General features: G+C 33.1%; 1 long non-coding RNA gene across 1 annotated transcript; it reads left to right on the top strand.

Moving 5' to 3' along the window:
• The first annotated feature begins 4,044 nt into the window (after positions 1-4,044).
• Positions 4,045-6,784, top strand: LOC148778969 (uncharacterized). Its single transcript, XR_016046747.1, has 3 exons — positions 4,045-6,160; positions 6,291-6,360; positions 6,484-6,784. It is a non-coding gene; the product is annotated as an uncharacterized LOC148778969 (long non-coding RNA).
• Positions 6,785-19,821: the final 13,037 nt, after the last annotated feature.

The raw sequence follows: 19,821 nt of genomic DNA, 5'->3' as shown, positions 1-19,821 counted from the left end.
CGTTTATGTTTGGTACAAAGTGGTCACAATTAATCTTGACCATTAGATCTGAAATTGGGGGGTTGCATTTTTTCCATTGTCTAAGTTAAAAGTTCAAAAGAATTTTTTTCGAGCTTTGTGACACATCTAAAGTATAATATCTTGCATCGGATGGTTATAACTTATAAATAATTATGACCACCTTATACCAAAGATAAATTATCTCATTATATGCAATCCCCTATTAAAATTTGGACCCAGCTTTTATTCGGTCAAGCCTGCATATGTAGAAATGTGGGCCCTTTAATAAATCTATTTTCGAGATGAATTTTAATACTTAATTTTTAAGGACATGTAATATTTAATATGGAGATTATGAATATGAAAAAATAAATAAATTTTAAAAAATATAAATAATAATTTTAGTGAGAAAATGTTTGGACCGACAGTTTCCAATGTTTTTAGATAGAACACTTACTTGCATCCATCTTTAAGATGGATGCTTTACACTTTTTGGATCGCATATATAGAAACGTAGTCCAGCCAGTATGAAGCAATTTTCCTTAAAATTTATCCTATTTTTTGAGGTAAATATAAAAAAAGATTGTAACATATCCCAAGCTACCTGATTACGAATCTGACAACTAGAGTCAATAATGAACACCTTATATTATACATAAATAGCATCAGCGGATTCCGTTCTTTAATTTTTTTGTAATTTTGAGGGATTAGTGTTGAGTATAGAAACTTAAGCACACTACTTTGACATCCCCTCAAAACTAACAAAGAAAATCCACCATACAAGTGTAGCGTGGTGTTAGCAGTGTGTTTGTGCGCCATTATGTCCGCACCATGCGTGGGCAAAGACAAGGAGATGCATTGTAGCTTTGAAACAGTAACCTAAATGGGCAACCCCATGTTTTGTTATGGACTGTGCATGGTTAAATGACGTTTATTTCATCGTTCATAAACAATATGAATCATTGCATACAATCCCATTTGCATTGTCCCAGTTTATTTGTACGTCAATACAATGTATGTAATCTTTCTCTCTCTCTTTATATATATATATATATATATATATATATATATATATATATATATATATATATATATATATATATATATATATATATATATATGGGAGTCACTGCTGCACACCCATACTCGAATGACCTAGATTCAATTTGGTCCATTCTGTGGCCAATCTGACGCTCACAGATGTCCGATAGTGTTTCAATTTTAATTTTTTTTCTGAGCCATTCTGTGGCCGATCTGACGCTCACGAATGTCCGATAGTGTTTGAATTTAATTTTTTTTTTCTACAAATCCAAATCACTTGAAATTTTAGGCATGTGTTCTTCTCAACAAGGCGCACCTAATAAAAATATAAAAAAATAATTCCTGAAAAATAAATTAACCAAAATACCCCTCAAAACTTTTCGAAGGTATTTTCGTCAATTTATTTCATGTAAAATTATTTTTTGATATTTTTCGTAGATTTTCCTACTTTTTAAAAACGTATGCCTAAAATTTCAAGTGATTTAGATTTGTAAAAAAAAAAATTCAAACACTATCGGACATCTGTGATTGTCAGATCGTCCCAGATTCAATCTGGGCCATGGGCATTTACTGTAGCATTACGCACTCGGGCAATATATATATATGGAAAAGTATGGGATTGCCCGCCTTGCTCATATGGTTCAGTTGCACCCAACGATACTGATTTGATTTTCCTAATCCGATGGCTACGATGCGATACCACCGAATGAGGTGTGAAAAGTTTAAAATTTCGACAAAATCAGCGCCGTACGAAAGGACACTAAAAAAGGTACGCTCCCTCTGAAGTGTCTCTCTCCTCTCTCTCTCCCTATATATTCTTTCTCCTCTCGGCCAAAAATGACCCAAATCTCTCTACTTTGGCTGCTCTGAAACTTCTCTCTCCTCTCACTGCACAAAAGGAAGCTCATCTCTCCTCTCGCTACTCTCTTCTGAAGTTTCTCTCTCCCACACAAGGCATCTGCAGATCTCGCACAGAAAGGTTCCCCCTGTCAAGGTATGGGCTCTCTCTCTCTCTCGGGTGCTTCTATTTCTATCTCTCCCTCTAGTTTCACTCTCGAGTTACACTAAAACCCCCAAATCCCCAAATGAGGAAAACCCAATATGAGCAAAAATTGCTACAAAAAAATCTGGGCAAAAAATGTCCCCAATACAAAGCAATTTTACAGTAATTTTTGCTCAGATTTTATGCTTGTTTCTTCGATATCCCAAATACAGAGCAAAACTTTGGGGGCTTTTATTTCCATATCTTCCTCTGGTTTTCACTTCCCCAAATCCCCAAATGAAGAAAACCCAATCTGAGCAAAAATTGCTATAAATAAATCTGGGCAAAAAATACCTCAAATAGAAAGCAATTTTTGCTCATATTTTTTGCTCGTTTCTTGGATATCCCCAATACAGAGTAAAACCTTAGGGGCTTCTATTTCCATCTCTCCCTCTGGTTTTCACTCCCCCAAATCCCCAAATGAGGAAAACCCAATCTGAGCAAATATTGCTATAAATAAATATAGGCAAAAAATGTCTTACAAAGCAATTTTACAATAATTTTTACTCAGATTTTGTGCACGTTTTTTGGATATCCCAAATATAGAGCAAAACCTCGGGGGCTTCTATTTCCATCTCTCCCTCTGGTTTTTACTCCCCCAATTCCCCAAATGAGGAAAACCCAATCTGAGCAAAAATTGCTATAAATAAATCTGGACAAAAAATGTCTCAAATACAAAACAATTTTACGACAATTTTTGCTCAGATTTTGTGCTTGTTTCTTGGATATCCCAAATACAGAGCAAAACACTGTGTATACACGGTTCTCTCTCTGTAGCATTTTTTGCTCAGATAACCAAAGGAAAACCTTCGCTCTAGTGAATTCCTATGTTTATTTTTTAGGGGTCTTTCTCCCCCTTATTTGGTGCCTTATAGTTTTTATTTTGGTCTCAATTCCCTATCTCTCATATTTCATTAATTGTTCCTAATTGATTCTCTCTGATAGGCTTCTTTATCCTTGCATATATTGTATTTCATCATCTTTGTTTATCTAAGACCATCTAGAATCCAACCCCTTTTCCATTGATTTATTGTTTAATTTGGGTTGATTTATTGTTTAATTTGGGTTCTTGCCCTCTTTTACTGCTTGATGTTTCTAGTCTCTGAAAACTTGCATACATGGGGGATTCGCATACATGGGGGATTCTTTGGTTGCTGCATACTGGTGCCACATGTGCTCCTAAATGGTGAACCCCATAATGGATATTGAAAATCCGAAAATTTCTGATAAATCCCAAATGGTCTGTAAATTTTTTTGGATTTTCTTAAATGTTATAAACAGGTCATACTGCTATATAAATTGTGTATGAACGTGAGTTGATTGACTCAAATCTTGGATAGAATAGACTTGTAAGTAAGCACACATAGGATGAAAAGCTTTGCTAGGTGCAAAATGCTACTTGAATTCAATGTAGTGTAATTTAACTAATTAAAGTTTTAGCTTTGATTATGCATATAAAAATGTTCATGCTTTTTATGAAATTTGCAGTAGAGACTATTTAAGAAGTACGCTTTGGACTACTGTTGAATTTTTTCCATCACTATCTTCGTTGTTTTTTCTATTTTTGATTGTTGCAACTTGAAAATACTCATATTTAAGGGCCTACATGGTTCTTAATTATTTTGGCTTGGTGAAATTCCAAGGATAACTGATGCCTATGTTTTATGTTTGGAACTAGAAATGAGTGGAGTCAACTGAATTTGTGATACCCCCATGCTATTAGATTTTTTCTAAGGTAAATGATCTTATTGTATACAATCCTTATTTCAGTGTAATTGTAATAAATTCTTTTTCAAGTCGGGTTGAGAAAAATTCTTATGACAAAGGTTTAAATACATGTATTTTTGTAGTTCGCAGTTTCACATAGGGTAAGTCAAAAAGCTGAGCTGGATCCCACAAATTCAATCTGTGTGGCATCTACCACATACCCAAATATAAGCAGCATTGATGAAATCCCTGATTTGGTTGTGACTCACCAAACAAAAGTCATGAAATAGAAGAACCATGTGTAGGAATGATGTTTCAATCAGAGGGCGATTCACATGAGTTCTTTAAGTCTTATGCATTCACTAAAGGTTTTGGTAATCGTAGGGAGAGTACTCATACCAAGAAAGGTAAACGGATCGATAGGGTTTATGTTTGATCCAAGGAAGGGGTTAAAAAGAAAAACCTAATAAAAGTGGAAAAGTTTACCCTGAGTTAAGGTGTAGTTGCAAGGTTAGATTGTGCATAAGTAGTCAAGAAAACGACGAGTGGAAAGTGACTAGCATCATTACAGATCATAATCATGATCTAGTTAGTCCAAGAAGAGCTCATCTAATTCACACTCACCGATCATTGTTGAGTGCTACAAAGTCATTGATACATTCAATGAGCTCGGCAATGGTTAAGCCTAAACATATTCATGACATATTCATAGAGCAGGCTGGAGGAATTGACAATGTCCCGTGTATACAAAAGGACATTCAAAATGATATAGCAAGTGCTAGAGGAGAAGATGTCAATTTAATTTTACAATGGCTCTATAAAAGAATCAATCGAACCCATCTTTTTTCTATAGATTGAGATTCGATGACGAAGATCACATTTGCAGTATCTTATGGGTAGATTCTACATCTGGAGTTTCCTACCAGTGCTTTTCTGATGTGGTTACCTTTGATACCACATACAAGACAAATGTGTTTGGTATGTCCTTTGCACTTATACTTGGTGTAAATCACCATTTCAGTACCACTTTCTTTGGATTTACACTCATATTTGATGAGAAGATAGAATCATTTATATGGGTATTTGTAAACTGGTTGGAAGCCATTGGTAGACAACAACCAGACATTATTCTCACTGATTAAGATCTTGCAATTTCATATGCAGTGAGCCAAGTTCTTCACCAAAGCAAGCATCATTATTATAAGAGACACATATTTGCAAAGGTCAAAGAAAAAATGTGTCATGTCTTGCACATAAATCATTCTTATTTAGATACCTTTAGGAGGTGTGTGACTAGCCCAACAATTGAAGAATTTGAATCGGGTTGAAAATTAATGATTGATAATTGTAACCTAGAAGACAATGAATGACTCAGTAGGCTTTATGGTTGTCGCATGCAATCAGTTGATGCATACTTAGCTGACACGTTCACTGTGAGTATGACTTCTTTTCAAAGGAGTGAAGGGATAAATACACACTTTAAGGCTTACTTGACACCCACAACAAACTTGCATACATTATTAGAAGTTGTTGCAAAAGTCAAAGATGAGAAAGTGCGAAAAGAGAGGGAAAATGACTTAAAAAACAGTCAAACTACTTCAGTCTTGTGAACAACCACTTTCATTGAGACACAGGCGTCCAAAATCTATACTCACAAGATTTTAAAGATAATTGGTTTAATTTTACGAGGGAGACAGTTGAAGACAATGGTCAAGTTGGCACCTTTAAGGTGGCAGTCTCGGGGACTGGAACTAAATCTTACTTAGTGAAATTCAATTGCCATGACAATTCTGTTTCTTGCTCCTGTCACTTTTTTGAGAGGATTGACCTTCTTTGTAGGCATGTACTGAAGATTTTTATGGTGAAATATGTGTTTGAAATCCCTCCACAATATATAATGAAGCGTTGGACCAAGGATGCGAAGAAGAGAGTTCTTGATGACATTGGGGAATAAATTTAAGTAACATCTGAACTGCCACTCTCCATTAAATATAATGAGATTATGTAGGCAAGTCGATCCTTTGTCGAGCGTGCTTCACAAAGTGTAGAGGGCTATGAGTTTTCAATGACCATAATAAAAAATGGAATTCGTCAGTTTGATGAAAAGATCATGTGCAAGAGAGGTCCACAGGATAATGTCATGATCCATGTCAATAAAGATGTCAATTCTACCAGTTGTAATAATACACCAAGTGGAAGTAATCATTGCCGTAATGTCCTTGAATCTGCATGAGCACGAACAAAGGGACGGCCAGCCACTAAAAGAATGAAAGCTCGGTCTGAGGGATAGGAGCAGAAAAAAAAGAAATGCGCAGTCTGCAATGGCAGTGGACATGACAAAAGGAACTGCCATTCGTACGTTTGTGATAGGTACAACTACACACCTTTACATTAATTTGATTTGCAATTGTATGATTTCCATTATTGCTGATGCATTTGATTTACAATTGTATTAGCTTCAATTTAAATGCTAACATATGAATTTATATTCTTCTTACAGCGCTAACAAGTCATACACTTCGGATCCATAAGATGGTAGCATAAATCGAGAAGATATGCATTCCTTGAAGGTATTATGTTAAACAATACCTTTTTCATGATCCATGCATGTTCTTATCATCTTATATTTCCAATTCTTCTATAAAAGATTGGAGTTTATATTTGCTGATTATTTGACCCATGTCTTTGTGCAGATTTTGTGCCGCAGAAAGTGAAAGTTGAAGATGCTTTAAAGGATAACCCATTAGTGGAACATGAGGCAATTGTGTTTTCTGCACTTTTAAGTAGATTGACAGAACTCAATTTAAGAATTGTAGCATCTTTTTGTGGTTGTGTACATTGAAGTCCCGAAATTGTGTAAATTGGCCTGGAGGCCAATTTTTTTCTTTTTAGGAGAAGTTTATGGTTGTTAATTTGGGGCTGAACCTGTTGGTTTCACGTCTTTTTTTTTCCTCTTCCTTCCCATGGGTATGTTGAATGCATATGCCAAGATTTTAATTGCTTCTCTCTCTATATCCAATGTGTTGAATGCTGAAGCTTTTCTTATAGCATGTATATACTTATTTTTCATACATGGATGGGGATGAATTCCAGAATGTGTATGGCTTTTTTTATATCATGTATGTACTTCTCTCTCTATATGCAATGGTTTTCTGTTCTTTAGTTTTACTTGAGATAGAGAAAGACCCATTTATCACTCTTATGTTGCAGAGACCTATTTTTCTTAGAATTCTCTAGAGAGAGAAATCCCATTGCTCTTCATTTTTTTTAGTTTACAACTTGTGATAATCCATGGTATGAAGTTGAGCTCAAAGAAAACCATATCATAAATTTTTTTTGTTTTTGTTTTTTGAAGACAATGGACATCTGAGGTTTAATATTTTGAGATGTGATATTCACTGGCTTGGCGTCTCTCTCTCTATTGATAAGGCTTGGCGTCTCTCTCTCTATTGATAATATTTTCCATTTACAAACCTGGTTGGGTTTCCTTTGAAACCATTTTTGGAGTGGTATGATTTGGGATGTATCTCACTCTATAAATGGATTTGAAGTTGTTATCTTTCCATTTATTTATTTATTTTTATTTTTATTTTTTTCAATTTTTAATAGTTTTTTGGTTTGAGTTTATTCATTTTTTATAACCAGCAGAGAAATAAGGTACAAAATTCCTAATTTAATCATCATGAGACCCTCTGATCGCAGAGGGTCTGTAAAGACTTTTATCTAAATAAGATCGAGGGAGTGTTGGGGACCACAATTGCAATGGAGCTTCTATTGTGGAAGACATTTTGGATGGGACATTGACATCATGAGTAGTTATAATAAAGGATTGAGTTGGTTAGAGTTAGTTTTCTATGTAATTCGACAATTCGGAATAACATACGATGTTGTAAATTGGGATGCTCTTGGTGTATGTAGATAAGACTAAGTGTGGAGGTGTTGTGCAAGTGTGTGGTTGAAGCTGAATTTTGATTAAAACTCATATTGCATTCAGAAACCTTTAAAGCTTGGGCCTGCGATCAGAGGAGGTGAAGTTGTCAAGAAGCATATACAGGTCACAGTGCATAAAATGAACATCCCTTAGCTTTCATTAATCCTTCGAGTGCTTAATGCAATAAGGCCCAATGACATTTTCCTTCCGTTTCTTGACATGGAAAGTTTTGCCATGCCAATGGCATGATGACCTCGACCGTTTTTTATAAATCTAAATATGATTTGAAGCGTCTGCTACCTTTTCTAGGCTAGTGGTGTAATGTTTAATCTGACTATAGGCAAAGGCACTTTATGATATAATCTGATCTCATAATTAAAAAAACAAATAGATGAGCTAGAACCTACATGTGATATTAACGATATATGTACTTGGTGTAATAACAAGTGAATTTTTTACTTGGTTCTTTTTAGAAGAGAAATAAGGCACATAATCCCTAATTTAATCACCATGTGACCCTCTCGAAGGTGCATTTAACTTTTTTGGTATAAAATTGATCCCTTATACAAATGTTTTTCGATAAAAAAAAACCATTAGGATACAAGTATGTTAAAGGGGCCCTATAAAATAACCACTACAAAACATTTAGAAAATGATGAGGAAAATTAAAAGTTTGCGTGTTCTACTACCCATGGGAGCAAAATGTGCACTCGTTAGTTACCCAAAAAAAAAAAAAAGGGCATTGTTCCCTTTTTTTAAAAAAGCCAGGCAAAGGATGGTTTTTTTGTTCTAATATTTTGGGATCCACTTTAAAATCACATAGAAGAGTTTATATGTTCTCTTCTATTGGGATCCATTGTAAAATTACCATATAGGTAGTATTAATTAAAAAGAGAAAAATACAGATTTTTTAAGTGTTGATATTTATCTTGAATTCTTGAATCCTTAATTGATGGAGATTGGTTTCTTGTTGATGAAGTTATGAAAGTTGAGATTGATTTGATGTACTTGTTTTTTGGGGCATTATTCTCTCTATAATTTGTTTCTAAAGAGAGAAAGCATGCATGGAAAAATAAGCCATACATAGGTGCATTTTTGGGTTTGCCCTCTCTTGTATAGAGAAAAAGCAAACGAAAGTGCATAGAGAAAAATAAAGAGAAACTTTGGGGGTTTTTGCACAGAGAGAGAGAAAATTGTAGAAGGAGGGCGGGGAACTTTGGGGGTTTTTGCAAAGAGAGAAAATTGTAGAGAAGAGGGCGGGAAACTTTGGGGGTTTTCGCAAAGAGAGAAAATTGTAGATTTGTAAGAAATTGAGTTTATGTTCTCTCAAGTAAGTTGCCTTGTAATTTTTTTTTTTAATTTAGTGAAAAACATTGATCGTCTTCACTAGTGAATGTAGCTACAATTGTAATGAGCCACGTAAATCCTGGTGTTATTTTTCTGTTATTTATTTTCTGCTTTATTTTTGTTGTTTGTTTTTTGTCAAATCCTTTTCTCGTACTTTATTTGTAAAAAATCAACTTATTGAGTTTAGAGCTTCCATGCACAATACTAAGCACCTAGTCAGCACTTAGTCTTGACTATCCAAAACTTAAAAGATATATATTGAATGAGTAATGATACTATGAGACCCTCCCACACCCATGTGAGTAGGACCCTAAGGGATCACCATTAAATTTTGAATTTTGACACAGATATCTATAAAAGTTATCAATAAACACATTCACCCAAGCCCCACACCCATGTGATAACTTTTCTAGAGATCTGTATCAAAATTTAATGTGATCCTTTGAGGTCCTACTCATATGCGTATGGGAGGGTCTCATAATATCATTACTCATATTGAATATGGTGCGCTTTGTATAAAGCCGAGTCTCTAAACAATCAAAGTAAAGTGCACCTTCAAATATTGTAGAGAAACGTGGTTTTAATATTGTAAATCTTTGTGATAACTTTAAAATATACTTTCTAATTATAAAATTTAAAACTTAAAAAATAGTGTAGATCGAGCAAATATATAAAAACTTGAAAATCTTAAAAATTGACAGTCTAAAAATGCATTACAATATGTACTATTTTCATAACTTGAAATCTATTTTTTTCTCATATCCATACATCTTGAGGTCGAAATGATTAATTTGAGGATATTTAGACATCAAAACAACCTCTTCAAGCGAACTTTTTGAGGTGCAACCTAATTTGATTGTTTAGAGCCTTGCACTTATATAAATTTTTTCCTATTGAATATAAGGAAAATATACAAATAGACTGTTTCTTTTTAATACATGGAGGTCACAATAACTTTTGTCCATCAGATTTTAGATCGGATGGTTGGGAGTGTATCATTGACTAAACTCTAAATTTGAGCATAACAAGGTGGGGAATTCAAATTGTTTTTTTGGTTAGCTTGGTCTCTAGGTTGAGTAGGTTTCAACCCAAATTTGGGGTCTTCTTAATACATCTGGCTGCGATATTGCTCGAGGGAACAAATATATAATTTATTCTTGTGCGACCATAAGTCTTTTCTAGTTAATTCATTAATTTAGAGCGAATATATATATTAATTTAATAATTATTTATTTTGTTTATTTTGAATGTTAACCTCGGTTCTATCATTAACCACAGAAATTATTGGTGATCGAGCTACCGGAATAATTGTTACACTTGCACTATATTCTAGAAAAAGTAGAATAGCGAATAAGAACACAATTAATAGATTATGAAGGAAATAATAATAATAATAATAATAATAATAATAATAATAATAATAATAATAATAATAATAATAATAATAATAATAATAATGATAATAATAATAATAATAGCAACAGTAATAATATATATACTTTTAATTATATCAGTAGCAAAATCAAGCCTCCCACCTATTTTGGAAAGAGTCCTGTTTTAGAGTATTATAGCATGTTTGGTTCGCGTGAAAATATTTTCTAGAAAATACTTTTACGTGAAAAAATTCTCTTATGTAGTTAAATGTGAAAATGTTTTTACATCAAGTAGTTGCCAATTGATGTGAAAAGATGCACTAAGACCATTTGGTATGAAAATATTTTCATACTTAACCACATGAAATAATTTTTTCATGTGAAAATATTTTCTAAAAACATTGTCACACGAACCAAACATGCCTTTAAGTAAAAATGGAGGTTATAAATTGGGACTCGGGTTATACTGCCACCACAACCCCATTCTCACCCTCTTCTTTTTGAGGTGGGACAATAGTGTGAAAAACTTAAGCCGGACCCATTTCAGGGTCCAAAGTCCATGTCATAACAGAGCCGAGCTCATTTAGAACCTCATGAAGCTGGCATATCAATTATTCTTCTCATTGTTATATACAATTGTTAATCCTATTTTTATTAAGAAGTATACAACAAGACTGCTAGTTATGGGTGAGGTTTGTACAAGGTGCCCTCCTTATATTCGAGAAGTAAGGTGTAGATCTAAAATTTGTTTGGAGATGTAGTTTCGGTGTCGGGAATTTTATGATGGCTTACAAAGTTATTTTAATCCTTAGTTATCAATTTAAATGTTTAAAATTAGTAAGGATCAAATATATCTATAAACGCTTACAAATCTTGAAGATAGACAGTCTAGAAAACTTGTTACAAGATGCATTATTTCTAAGATTTTAATTTTTATTTTATTTTTATCTTTGTTTTTGTATCTACACATCTCGAGGTCGATATGATTGATTGGAGGGTCTCTAACATCAAAACACTCATCTCTACATGATTTTTGAAGTGCACTTTACTTTGATTACAATCTAACTTGAACTTTTTACCTTATTTATAGAAAAAAAAAAAAAAAAGGCCAATAATAATTCTTACCATTTGAATTCATATGACAAGGTTGAATCATTGACTTTATAGCAAAATTCTAAAAAAATTCTCAAAGTTTGTAACATATCTTACATCTAAGATTAACTATGAATATCATATACCATAAATAAATAGTCCCCTATGACATAGCACTATAATAAATCATAAATAGACCCACTAACCGATTGGTGCACCCATATTAAACATGTCATCCCACAGGAACATGATAAGCTTGTGACATGACCCCGCATTCCCTTCAAATGTTATAATGGAAGGAGTACTTTTAAAAAATAAATAAAGAGTGTAGCTAGAAATGGAAGACATAGAAGTACCATCATCCGTCATTAGGTCTTCAAGAATGCCCCTAAATTCTTGCAAATTTAAGGAATTGCCCCCAATATTTTCAAATAGATTAAAAGATAGAAGTTGCAAAACACTGTGCTGGTTTTCCTAATGGACAGATTTAACACCCATGCATTTGTAGGTTATGCTTATATTTTAAATGAGTTTAATTACAAGAAACTAGTATGGTAAATTAACATTATAAAGTATCTAGGAATTTATGAAGCAAGTAAATAAAATAAAATTAAAATCGATGCATGGAATATATTTTTAAACAAATATATGTTTGGCTGACTTCTTATAGCCTCACTGGGAGTAATGATGCTTGATAGAGCAGAATGACGGATTAAGATTCGTATATCTAATTCTAAATAGCTGAAAAAAAAGCTATTGATAATTATATTTCGCAGACTTAAACCTATAAAAAAACACATTTAAGCTGGTTAAAAGAAATTTTAAGGACCAGTCACAATGCTAAATTAAACAAGAAACATAAGATACTAGATTGAAAAATTAGGATTAAAAAATAATTACATCAAAAAATAAAATCAATAGGCGTGGCAATGAACCTGGACCCGACCCAGGTTCGGGTATGGGCCCAAAACTTAGAACCGAACAGTATTTGGGTCCGAGTCCCAGTACACGTGGACCCGACCCGAATAGTGATATTATTTATATAATACTAAATATAAAATATTTAATTAATATTTAAATTGATATAACTATATATTTTAGTTATCATATTTAAATACTATATATATATCTATATATATATTCAATATAACATTTAAATATATTTAAATTAATATTTTTTTATTTTTGAGTCAAGTCCAATCGCATTTGGGTCCGGGTCCGGGTCCAAGTCCAGGTCCCATAACTTTTTACGGACCCGGACTCAGACCCGAGCCGACCCGTTGCCACCCCTAAAAATCAATATAGGGGAAGAAAAGCATTAGAAATTAGGTTAAATAGTCGAGGATATTCAGCAATTAATTGACCATTACAGTAATCCAGCCAATATAATAGCATTGGACTGATAAAACAATGACAGGGACATCTTAGAAAATTCCTGATAAAACCAAGGTCAAACACTGTATCAGTACTGCAGTGGTGGGCCATGGCAGTACGTGGGCTTTGGTGTAGTGGGAGAAGCCTGATTGTGATTCGTCAGAATTGGACGGTCCAGATTGAATGGGGCAGATTTGTTCCCATTATTAACCCCTGAATAACTTGTTAATTTCCATCTTACCCTTGATCATTAAAACCAAGGATTTCCAAGCTTCCACTTCCACTCTTCTTCTTCTTCTTCATCATAATCTCTTCTAGTTTTGTTGTTGGGTTCAAGCAGATGGCAATCAACGGCTTCAATTCATCAAGATTCATGTCCCATGACACGTGTCAATCGATTAGGCCAGTGACCATGCTCCATGGCAGGACCCAACAAATACCCAGAAGCAAATGCGCCCCAATTATCAAATCCACGAGAAATTCTAAGGTTTTTATTCCTTCCTTTGCCCCCCAATTCATTCATTGTAATGCAATTTATGTTTTATGTTCTTACTTATTTCAAAAATTTTACTGAAATTTCTGCTTAAATTCAGTGAATTTCGATCTTTAGGTTGTTATTCTTGGACCAGCTGTTGACCACGTTATTGTGCTGTTGCTGCTGAGTTTCAGACGAAATTCACCGAAATTTCGTCACTCTAAATCTGTTCCTTTTCGATAGTTTTAATTGATTATATAGTTTTTGTTTTTATTTTTTTTCCTTTGGGTGAAATAACAGGTATTTGAAGACCGTGAAAGAGGAATAATTTGTTATAGAGATGATAGTGGGGAGGTGATTTGTGAAGGATATGATGAGGGTCCCCATTTTCACCCAAGAGTAACCGAAAAGAGTGCCAATCAAAGGTAGAAATATAATTAAAATAAGGATTAATATTCTTCTTTTTAGAAAAAAGAAATATATTTTTTCTCATCTTTTTTTTCTCATTACCCAAAAGATTGCCGATCAAAGTTGGAAATAGAATTAAACGAGGATTAATATTTTTCTTTTTATTTATTTTTAGAGAAAAGGAAAATAAATTTGTTTTTTTTTCTCAACTTATTTTTCCCATAAGCCAAAAGATTGCCAATCAAAGGTAGAAATAAAAGCAGAGAGTTTTTTCTCATCTTATTTTCCGGAATATTTTTCTCTACTATTATTGCAAACTTTGTTACCAAAAGTAAAAATAAAAGAAAAGTTGTTTGTTTGTTTTTCTTTTCTTTTTTTCTCTTTTTCTCTTTTTTATTTATTTATTTTTGTTTTCTTTTTTCGCAGCATTGAAGCTAGGATCCTTTGCATTCTTCTTCAAAGCCGGCTTCGGTTGATCGATTGAGTGGTTCAATTTTCAAGCCTTGAAAAGGTGGGAGGGTCAGTATTTGAAGACTCATGAATATTAAGTGTAAAAAGATGAAAATTTATGTAAATTTCTAAAGCGTTGCTTTTTAGGTAAGTTTACAAATTTGACAAGTATATGAGATGGATATGAGTTTTCATTTTTCAGTTCTACTGAATAAATTGTGTAAAATGGAAAAGTATGTTAAATCTCTTCACTTTAGATGTATTAACAACTTTGTTTGATTTTATCAAATAACATTGCAATTTATCAAGAAATATGGGGTTCGAAATGCAACGAGTAATTCATCGATCAATTTGATCAATTTCATCAATTTTAATGAACATTTCAGGACAAAAATTCACTTAAAATTATTTGCATTGGGTATTGGAATGCGGTATTCTAAATAAGGAAATGTTAAGGGCGATGCCCTAACCAATCAAATTAAGACGCACCTCAAAAATTCATTAAAAAAGGCTGTTTTGATACCAAAAAAACCCTAAAATTCGACCATATTGACCTCAAGATGTATGGACATGTGTAAAAATACATTTCAAGTCTTGAAAATAATGCATCTTATAGTGTATTGTCGAAACCGTCAATTTTCAATATTTTCAAGTATTCATAGATCTTCTTGATCTATACTATTCTTTGAACTTTAGATTTTATAACAATAGATGATAATAAATTTTCAGGCCATCATAAAGATTTATGATACTGAAATAATACATTTTGGCACTATTTGAAGGTGCACCCTGCTTTGATTGTTTAGGGCCTAACCTTATACAAACCACACCCTCTAAATAATATTGCTCATAATATTATAAAATGCCTAAAAAATAATTGTTTTTGGTAATGAATGATCGGTGTAAGCCTGCATGGATTCTTATATATGTGCATGAAACTACTCTTTTATTTTCTCAAATAATGTAAATTTATTTTTAGATTTAAAGAAGGAAAATTCATCAAAGTGCATTCAAGAGATAAAATATTTAACATCTTAGACAATTTTATTTTTTTAATTTAAAAAGCCCATCAAAATACATTCAAAATACATGAGTTGGAACAGTTGAGAAATGGTAAAGGAGAATGTTAGATAGTTGACAAATTAGGTGTATTTCCAATAGAGTTCTCTAACGAACAATTCATTGTAAAGTGGAACTGTTTGTTGAATTAACAGTTTCTAAAGAATAGTTTACTACTAAATGGAACTAATTAATGCTCCAAATTTTTGTGTTGAGGTGGTTGGTAAATTGGCTCTGAGCGAGGCACTTGCTTTACCCTTCTTTGAAATGGAAAATAGTTTGATATTGGAGCCCTATCAAAATAAGTAAAGTCTCACTTCATAACTCATCGAAAATTGTAACTCAAGCATTGGAAAACCTTTACATCAATCATTTCGGCTTGAACATTATGATTGTGATGAAAAACCAGGATTCGAAGCTCTATAAATAGTATATATTGTAATAAATTACCTAGACCGTCTATTTTTCCCTAAAAATAAATGTTTATAGATGCGCCATACATGTACATTTTTTGAGTTTCAAATTTTATGGATTGTGATGGAAATTGATTTTAGAGCCATCAAGGTGATTTTCATTGACAGAAAGTGCTTTCCGAACAAGAATATAAGGTGAAGCTTTAACATGGTTTATGGAATGCTCCCATGGAGCATAATATACAACTGCGCCCTAGTGTAAACGACCTACTTGTAAGAATTTCCTAGATAAAAAATTTCATAATCTACTTTAAAATCATCGGATGAGTATTATTACGAAAGAAAAATTGGATTGTGAGTTTCTAAACACTTCGATCCGACCATTTGAACGTTGGATGACCTGTATTCATTTTTAGGATGCTCTTCTTTTTAGGCACATACACTGACATATGGTTTTTATTTTATTTATATGTTTATTTATTATTTTAGGTTAATTGCAAGTTTGAGAGGAAGTACTCCTACTTAGGGTTTTAGCTAAAGGAATAGAAGTAGCGTAGGGTTCCTGATAATCCCTAGCTTGCGTATCCAGGAATCCCTAGCTTGCGGAACAAAGAATTCTAAATACTGGGATCGTACCCAAGATCGTGTACATAATTGACTAAATGCGAAGTGGATGAATACAACTATAAATAGAGTACAAGAAATAAAGCAAACGTAAAAGGACACCCCTACAATACATGATTTACGTGGTTCACACTATATGGCTACTACATCGACGGCCTCAGCAACTAGAAATCCATTATCACAATGAAGATTGCAGTTTATGGTTACAAGAGATAATACCCCTCTCTAAACATCGATAAAAATATCATCACAGATCTTCCTTTCTAAACCCGCTCTGCTGATCGAGCAACACCATCGATTTTTTTCCCTCCATAATATAGCTATCGAAAAGATAACTTTGAGAGTAACAGAGAGATTTTCTCTCTCCAAGAGTGAAGCTTTAACCAACTTAAAACTCATGGGAATACCGCTTCTTTTTCGGAGGCCATATCTCTCTCTATCTTGGAGACCTATCTCTATATTGGAGATTCTTTCCGATAACCCCCAAAGGGATGACCCTCAAAAGGATAGGATATTATGTCTTCATTGAGTCTCTTACATAGATATTATTTTATTGCTTCCCAATAACGTCCATTTTCATTTTATTATAATATCTTTAATCTTTAAAAGAAAATATGAATACACTGATTTGGCTATCACCAAACCCAACAAGTAGGATTAATTTTTTTTTGGTTCTTGTACTATTCATCCTAGGAGTAATCTTCTAGCCTAAGAAAAGCCATTTATTATCTATATTCTTTTTTCTTAATAAAAAGAATAAAAAAATTATTTTTCTTGAATTGAGCCAGTTCTTGTACCAATTATGGGGCGCCCTAAATTTGGCACTCACATGCTCTTGGAACTAGTTAAGAAGCCATGAAAGTTAAAAAAATTTGTGGGAAAATGTACTTTTGAACTTGGTGAGCATGTTGTTTGATTCTTGGGCCACTAGATTTAGCCATTTAAGAACCCAAAATCATTTTTATTTTTTACTCATCAAGGGAAAAGTAGAGCGAATCTATAAGGTTTAGGGTTCCATCTCGATCTAACACCTTTTTAAATTTTATATAAAGGTTTTGTTAGGCTATACCACTTGGTGGTATAGATATTTAAAGTGCTTAATATTTTTGGATACAAAAATACCTTTGAATTGTAATACAAAATTTTTCAAATGCAGCAATTTTTTGTCATTTAGAAATGTATAAGTAATATTTTTATAAGAAAATAGCGTCATTCTATTAGTAGTTAAAAACAATTAATGCATCTTGTGGGTGATGTCACACACCATATCGGTGATGTCATTGTCCACTATTGATCATAAATGATTTTGTTTGTATTAGGAATTTCTAGTTTATCTTTGATTAATTACTTAAAATACCCCTAAACAAAAAGTTACTATATTAATGGTATCTCAATGTCTAAAAATGTTGAGCAATTTAAAGGTCTACACCACAAGTGGTGTAGCCTAACAAAACATTTTATAAAATAGATACGATATTTATTTCTTTTTTCTCTCCTCGAAATAAATTGATTTTTGAAGTTAATTGTTTTTAGTTTTTAAGATCTTCTTTGCGGGTTCTAAGAAGGGTGAGGTTTGTATAGAGCCGAGGCTCTAAACAATCAAAGTAAAGCCCATCTTCAAATAGTATCGAGAAATGTGGTAGCCTTTAAATATATTTTCATATTTAATTATAAAATTTAAAACTTCAAATATAGTGTAGGCCGAACAAATCTATGAAAACTTGAAAATTAACGGTCCAAAAATATGTTACAAGATGCATTATTTCCAAAACTTGAAATCTATTTTTTTTTCTGATGTCCATGCATCTTGATGTCTAGATGATCAATTTGATGATATTTGGGCACCAAAACAACCTCTTCTAGTAAAATTTTTTATATGGGCTTTAATTTGATTGTTTGGAGCCTCGGCTCTGAATAAACTTTTTTCTTCTAAGAATGTGTGCCAAATTTAGGGCAAAACAAATATGCCCACGGAATGGGGAAGAGCAAGAATGGTCCTGATCCCTCGGGTGGACAACTGTTTTGCAAATACAAATTATATGAAAACAAGTAATTATTAAAAAGAAAAAAGTGTTAAAATATGGTTCATGGAACTCTAAAAAGTGACATGTGATTCCACCGTTGAACTGAGCACTAAGAATGATCGGTTCTTTTGCAAGTAGACAATCAATAATTTGGACAAACAATGGACAGTGGAGATGACATGAAGGGCATATTGGTCGACACGACTCCTTTTATAGGTTCTCTCCCTTCATGGCATGTTTGACAATTAGAATTTTCAGGGCTGTAAAAGTTCTAAGTAATCATAGCAATTCGGGGTATCGGTTCTTTTGCGAGTAGAGTCAATAATTTGCCAAAAAATGGACAGTGGAGATGACATGTAGGGTATATTCGCCGACGCATGTATCGTCACGATTCGTTCATTTATAGGTTCTCTCCCTTCAAGCCATGTTTGATGATTGGAATTTTCAGTGTCTGGCTATAAAAGTTCTAACCATAGCAATTCGTAGTATCGGTTCTTTTGCGTTTAGACAATCAATAATTTGGACAAAAAATGGACAGTGGATATGACATGTAGAGTAATGTTGCTTGACAAGTGTGTTATCATGATTCCTTCGTTTATAGGTTCTCTCCCTTCAGGGCATGTTTGACAATTGGAATTTTCAGTGTTTGATTATAAAACTTCTTAAGTAACCTTTGCAATTCGTAGTTTGTCGATTAGGAACTGCAAGAAGAACAAGAGGGGCCAGCTGGAAGCTCAAACTCCTCAAAATGAGATTGGCCAGCTTCCATCCCCTAAATGGAGAGGGAAAGTTTGGGAGCTCACCCTTTGGGATTGGCAGATCATTTTTTCAGTGTGGATGTTATGATATTTTTTTCTTATGTAAGTGACAAAAATGTGAAGATCTTAGGTTTTTCTTAAGAGCCTCAATATCTATTGATTAATATGAATATACAATGTTGTCTTATATAGACAAATACAGATGATTAGAATATAAACAAATCTAATACTATACCTAGACTTACCATAAATACAAGACATTATATCTACTTTTTTCAAATATACAGATTACCATATACACATTCTATACTAACTTGATAGACAATATATACTTTCTTTTCACAAAAAAATCTTCCCCATGGTTTAATAGAAATAGAGATGCTAATGTCAAATTTTAAAAATTTTAAAGAGTTCAACCAATCTTGATCGAACCACCCCCCTTTCTCTCTGTCACTCTCGCTCTCTCACACACACTCATTTCGTTGGATTTTTAAAATGGGGGATAGGGATGTAGTGGTAACCAAATTAAACATTTAAAAGAAAATTTTATCAAACTTCCTGACAAGATGAAAATATTATGGCCTTGATTGGAAACTAAGAAAACATGAGCAAATGACCTATTTTTTAAGTTTCCACATTTTCTCCAGTTTGGAATGGAGAAAAGCGCGCAAATGTAGAACCCTGCATTTCCATGTTTCCACAT

This window comes from Amborella trichopoda, chromosome 13, assembly GCF_054954075.1.
Source record: "Amborella trichopoda isolate Santa Cruz 75 chromosome 13, AtrichopodaSantaCruz75HAP2 v2.0, whole genome shotgun sequence".
Taxonomy (NCBI): domain Eukaryota; kingdom Viridiplantae; phylum Streptophyta; class Magnoliopsida; order Amborellales; family Amborellaceae; genus Amborella; species Amborella trichopoda.
Note: the sequence above shows the minus strand (reverse complement) of the source record. Positions and strands in the feature narration are given on the sequence as shown.